Genomic DNA, 7192 nt, shown 5'->3' with positions numbered 1-7192 from the left:
CATACCAGGTGACAGGTCTCTACCTAACGTTACTCATACCAGGTGACAGGTCTCATCCTGGCATTACTCATGCCTAGGTGACAGGTCTCGTCCTGGCTTTACTCATACCAGGTGACAGGTCTCTACCTGACGTTACTCATACCAGGTGACAGGTCTCATCCTGGCATTACCCATGCCTAGGTGACAGGTCTCGTCCTGGCTTTACTCATACCAGGTGACAGGTCTCTACCTGACGTTACTCATGACCAGGTGACATGTCTAATACTAGCATTACTCATGACCAGGTGACAGGTCTCATCCTGGCATTACCCATGCCCAGGTGACAGGTCTCGTCCTGGCTTTACTCATACCAGGTGACAGGTCTCTACCTGACGTTACTCATACCAGGTGACAGGTCTCATCCTGGCATTACCCATGCCTAGGTGACAGGTCTCGTCCTGGCTTTACTCATACCAGGTGACAGGTCTCTACCTGACGTTACTCATACCAGGTGACAGGTCTCGTCCTGGCTTTACTCATGACCAGGTGACAGGTCTCGTCCTGGCATTACTCATGCCCAGGTGACATGTCTAATACTAGCATTACTCATGCCCAGGTGACATGTCTAATACTAGCATTACTCATGTCCAGGTGACAGGTCTCGTCCTGGCTTTACTCATGACCAGGTGACAGGTCTCATCCTGGCATTACTCATGACCAGGTGACATGTCTAATACTAGCATTACTCATGCCCAGGTGACAGGTCTCATCCTGGCATTACTCATGACCAGGTGACAGGTCTCATCCTGGCATTACTCATGACCAGGTGACATGTCTAATACTAGCATTACTCATGTCCAGGTGACAGGTCTCATCCTGGCATTACTCATGTCCAGGTGACAGGTCTCATCCTGGCATTACTCGCTGGCAGCACTCATGTATAAATGACAGGTCTCATTCCGACTTTACTCATGCCAGGTGGCAGGTCTTATGCTGGCAATACCCATGCTCAGGTGGCAGATCTGATCCTGACATTATTCATGCTCAGGTGACAGGTCTTATCCTGACATTTTTCATGTTCAGGTGACAGGCCTTATACTGGCATTATTCATGCTCAGGTGACAGATCTCATCCTGACGTTATTCGTGCTCAGATAACAGGTCTGATCCTTGCATTATCATGCGCAGGTGACAGGTCTAATCCTGACAATACAGATGCTCAGGTGACAGATCTCATCCTGGTAATACAGATGCTCAGGTGACAGATTTCATCCTGGCATTACTCATGCTCAGGTGACAGATCTCATCCTGGCATTATTCATGCGCAGGTGACAGATCTCATCCTGGCAATACAGATGCTCAGGTGACAGATCTCATCCTGGCATTATTCATGCGCAGGTGACAGATCTCATCCTGGCAATACTCATGCTCAGGTGACAGATCTCATCCTGGCAATACAGATGCTCAGGTGACAGATCTCATCCTGGCATTACTCATGCTCAGGTGACAGATCTCATCCTGGCGTTACTCATGCTCAGGTGACAGATCCCATCCTGGCATTATTCATGCGCAGGTGACCGATCTCATCCTGGCAATACAGATGCTCAGGTGACCTATCTCATCCTGGCAATACTGATGTTAAGGTGATAGGTGTCATCCTTGTATTTACCCACGTCCATGCGACGGCTGGGTTCATCGTTTCATTACTCATGTGCAGGTGTCATCGTGAGATTATCTCAAACACCATTTTAAATAATTCGCTGTTGATAAAATGTATGTGGGTTTCATGGATTGTGCGGGAGATAAAGTTTACCCATCCGATGACCTGGAACCCGATTTGGTTGAATATTGAACATGGCCACACGGATAAGAACTATTCCTGCAACTGACTTTGAACTCCTTTGAGGCGCCGTTAAAGCCATCAATCGTGAACGATGTAATCTAATTTTCTTAATGTACATTTTAGGCATCGTTAGTGCTTGAACTGTTCTCAGGTTGATTTGTGACTTGATTTGTTGATGTGTGAATGAGTGAATATTGTTAAACGCCGTCGTCCGCAGTATTCCAGATATATAACAGCGGTCTGTAGATAATCGAGTTAGTAACAACCCGATGGGATTGGTTCGTCTAGTACACAAAGAATAGAGTGTTGGAAGTATTCTATCCTGGGAACTGACGTGTCCTTCCAGAATTGACTGTCCACTCAAAGAGGACCCCTGATAAAGGCAGCACTTGTCCAAAGAGACGAAGACACCGTTACAGTATATGGAGTGTTGTTCATTATGTATGTTAGGAGATAGGTCTATTGTTTGAACTGTGTGTTTGTTATGGTTGATTAGCATGTAAATATCGAGTAACTGTGAGATTGTATTGTACATTAAAGTTCAGCAATTGTAGTTGATAAACTTTCTAATTTTACAGATGTTGTTTGATGTGAGATATTCACCTGTGTTGCCTACAGCCTTAAAGTATGAATGTTTTAATTACATATGTACCCAACAGGATCGAATTATGTTTGATAAACCTACGTATAAGCAATTATAAATCTGTGTCATGTTTTCCTTCTGTCATGCAGAGTTGCGTCCCTTGGACACGCCAGGAACTTCTGATCGTGGGTTCTCGTCCCGATTATGTTTTTTGGTTTGTCAGCCCAATACCCGTGCTCGTGGGTTTTCCCAGTAAAAGACTGACCCTCCCCGTTAAAACATTGTCGATTTCCCATATGGGTTTCCACACAATGCCTAAAGATGATCGAACATCTTGTGTTATTCAATGTTGACAGCCTGATACTCCGTTTCAAAAATATCAGCGACCTCTTCAACATGGGGTGGTTTCATGTTAGCTATGTACTGTTCCTCTTCCACTCTTAATTATTCCCGCCCCAACGAAGTTGGCGTGGGATATAGAAATGGGTTCCGTCCGTGTGTGTGTGTGCGTGCGTGTGTGTGCGTGTGCGTGTGCGTGTGTGCGTCCCGAAATACTCTCCGGAGCATAACTCAGAAACCGTTAAATATTTCTCTACGAAATTTTGCATGTTTACCAGACACATACTGTACTGGTGCCTTTTTCTTTTTTGGAGTTTTATAATTTTTTATGTTTTACGTTTCCATGGCAACAAGTTGGACTTAGGTTCTATAAGGGTGGTGTTCGTTTCCGGAGCATAACTCAAAAACTGTTAAATACTTTCTTACAAAACTCTGCATGTCTACTAGGCACATACTGAACTGGTGCCTTTTGCTATTTAGGAATTTTATAAATTTTTATTTTTTACGTTTCCATTGCAACAAGTTGGATTTAAGTTTTAATATAGGATTGGTTTACTTAAGGAGTATAACGAATAAAATATTTGCTTGCCAAACATTGCATGTCTATATATAAAGCGCATACTGAACTAGAGCCATTTGATATTAAGGAGTTTTAGAAATGTTTATTTTAGAATTTCCATTGCAGCTATTTTGACATGGGCTAAGAGAAATGTTGGGTCAGTTACCTGGTTTGGGACCATAACGTGTTAAAATGGGCGGGGGATATAGATGACTGTCAACTATAGGCTTGTTCCAGTGGTTAAAGCGTTCGCTCGTCACGTCGAAGACCTGGGTTCGATCCCCGACATTGGTACAAGGTGTGAAGCCCATTTCTGGTGTCCCCCGCCGTGATATTGCTAGAATATTGCTAACAGCGGCGTAGAGCCATACTCACTCACTCTTAATTCCACTGGTGAGTAGCTGCTTGCCAGGTACTGTTACTGTTACAGCCCGGTTGATGTTTCTGCATCCGTCTCCAATGTATAAGCGCCGTCAAAGTACACAGTGTAGCATATACCTTTTCTTCTCCCTTTCACCAGTCAATGTACCTTAATTACGGTGAAATGTCACACCAGCACTGTTTCAGCTATACAGCATGCGATTGTGTGGGGTAATGGCAATGTGTGTTCATATGGACGCTTCCAACTTTAGTATAAATGGACTTCCTGCTTATCTGCGTAGTCTGTATGTCTGTATGTCTCCATCTGGCAAATAAGATTGGTCTTCACCAACCCATTCTTGCCGTAAAAGGCAACTATCCTTGTCGAATGTTGCGACGAAGGGGATCGGGTGGTCAGGCTCGCTAACGTGGTTGATGCATGTCATCGTATTCAAATTGTGTGGATCGATGCTCATGATGTCAATCACTGGATTGTCTGGTTCAGACTCGATTATTTTCAGACCGCCGTCATGTAGCTGGAATATTGCTGGGTGCGGCGCTAAACAGACAACATAGCTACGGAATGGTGTAGTGTGATCTGTTCTTGTACAGTTGTAAGATGGCATGTATACTGATTCAACAAGCTAGGTATATAAGACATCGTGGCAAAAGCTATACTGCTACCAAGACTAGCTTCTACATAGTGACCAATGTCATACACGGGCTTTGGAAACAGCCTTACTGGATTAATTATATACAATATTAAAACAATATTGAACTGAAACAATAATGAATGACATACCACTTTATATCAAAGCAATAAATGAAATATAATTAATATTTAGACGAAAATATTTATTTATTCAATAAAAATCAAGAAAAGGCAGCACTATTTTGGGGGCAAGTTGGAAGGTGCGATCTCTTGTGTATTATTAACCTTTCGCACAAGTCAGTGGGTGAGTGTGGTTTTACGCCGCTTATAGCAATATTCCAGCAATTTCACGGCGGGGGACACCAGAAATGGGCTTCACTCATTGTACCCATGTCGGTAATCGAACCCGGGTCTTCGCCGTGACGAGCGAACGCTTTTACCACTTGGCTACCCGACCGCCCCTCGCACATGTCAAGTGTAATCTTTCACATATGGGGCGGTCGGGTAGCCTTGTGGTTAAAGCGTTCACTCGTCACGGCGTAAAACCATACTCACTCACTCACTCACTTTCACATGTGTCTAATCTAATACCTGCAAATTGGCACACGTAGATCTACTGTATAAGCCGTTTGTATATGTATTGCCACAACTGTGCGTGTACTGAGCTCAGATTAAGTGTTGTAACGTTATGCTCATTATACAGACCAGTTACAGTCGTTGAAGTCGTGATACCGAATGCAATTTGTTCGGTAGACTAAAATCTAGTCTCTGAAATGAACATATCGTACATAAAAACAGTTGTTCAGTTATCTTAATAAAAATATAATAAAAAGGAGCCCAGTGACTCTCTTCATTTTCATGATACTGCAGTGATCTAGACTTGCCAAACACTATAGACTTGCATGGGCTGTATTTGATATATATTTGTATCAGGGTCTGTAAGGCAGACTATTTGTTCGGCCTCACCTAACTTTTCTTGCACGTGACGTTTTACAAAGTAGGAGATCGTCCTGTGCATGACATACAAGTCACACATGCGCTGAATTAAAGCAACACTGGCGGTAAAGAGAGTTTAGGTGGCCACACTCAGCTTAAGTCCAACTATATGACCGCGGTCTGTAAATAATCGAGTCTGGACCAAACAATCCAGTGATTGCCATCATGAGCATCGATCCACGCAATTGGGATACGGTATGGTGGCCGAGAGGGGACATCCTTTCTCGCTCTATCGCTTTCTCGCTTTAACGCTTTCTCGCTCTATCGCTTTCTCGCGGTTAAGCAATATCCCCTCTTGACCACTATAGGGGCCGCATGTGATATCTGCTGCAATCGGGAGGTAGTGTTCTCACTATTTACTTAAAACATAATTTAACTGTAGAGACGTAGGTGATTTTGAAACAATCCACCGATTTTTGCGTAAAATGTAATTGATTTATTTATGGCCATATTCAGTTGTATGTGACCATCTTGTCGAAAGCGCGTGGCAGATCATGGCAATACGCTCTAAATAAATCAGGTTAAAATCTAAATATATACAATATATATAAGTTAAGAAGACTATGGTTAATTAGTCATAGCTGATTGTTTTGCAAAAATACAATCTTATAATTTTGGATGTTCTATAACTAGTCTTCGGTAGTATATGATGTTACAGTGTGTCATTAGGTTGTCCGTAAATGTTCTTTTTGACATTAGATGAATGTTTAACTTGAACTGTGTTTCTTGTCTTGTGCAAATCTACAAATATATGTACTTGCATGTAGTAATTTGATAAACACCGCTGTGAGTGAGTGAGTGAGAATGGTTTCACGTCGCTTTTAACAATAATCCAGTAATATCACGGGGAACACCAGAAATGGGCTTCACAAATTGTACCCATGTGGGGAATCGAACTGGGTCTTCGGCTTGACGATCGAACGCTTTAACCACTAGGCTACCCCACTGTCCCCATCGCTGTGGCGTTACCACAGTTGATATGTGTACTTGTGTTAACTACACATATGGAGAGACATAATTAGTGTGGCCACATAGTTAAGGTTGATAACAATATGAAATGCATTACTATGATTATCTATAACATATATTCAATCAGCTATCATTATAATATGTTATGTATATCGTAAGTATAGTTTTGTCAAAATTATGTACATAATTATGTAGAGAATTGCTACATAAATATGTATATTCCTGCCTGAGCCTATACTATAATTGGATATCTAGTCTTTCCTGGCGGGAAAGTAAAACTATATTTTACAAGCACTTTAGCATTGAATTTAATTCCCGAAGACAGTTTGATCGAAAGTCATTACAAGAAACGAGTTGTTTTTAATAAATATTTACGACGCATTTCATTTTTGATGTCCAAGGAATGGGGTTACGGGTTAATAACGCTCTCGAAAGTCGTATATGTGACTTAAGGTAGAGACATATATCTAATTCATCTGTATTTTGTAAGGGAAACATAACTGTGTACATGTACATCTTTTGTTTGCATAATGTGCATGCAACTTAATGCACATAATTATGATCCCGAAAGCGGACGAGCACATATTCGGCTTCAATTCCAAATCTAATGACCGAAAAAAATAGTTCTTTGTACGTTGTAAACGATTCAAACTGGCTAATAAAACTGACAATTATTTGTCAATATATGATCTCCTTTTTATCAGTTTTAAGATTGATGGAGGAATGAGGGGAGGATACTATGAACAAAATGAAAATATGAACAGTGACCATCTGTATTCTGAGAATCTTGCTTATTTATTACACTACAAGAAAATATACAAGCTAAACGAGAAAAAAATACGTGTGTATTTTGTAACATATTTATCTACTACAAGATGTTTAAAAAATCTTATCATAAGAGGCAAAATAGCGG

Source organism: Haliotis cracherodii, unplaced genomic scaffold (genome assembly GCF_022045235.1).
Source record: "Haliotis cracherodii isolate W230 unplaced genomic scaffold, xgHalCrac1.p SCAF_2, whole genome shotgun sequence".
Classification (NCBI taxonomy): Eukaryota; Metazoa; Mollusca; class Gastropoda; order Lepetellida; family Haliotidae; genus Haliotis; species Haliotis cracherodii.
This window is presented reverse-complemented; position numbering follows the sequence as displayed.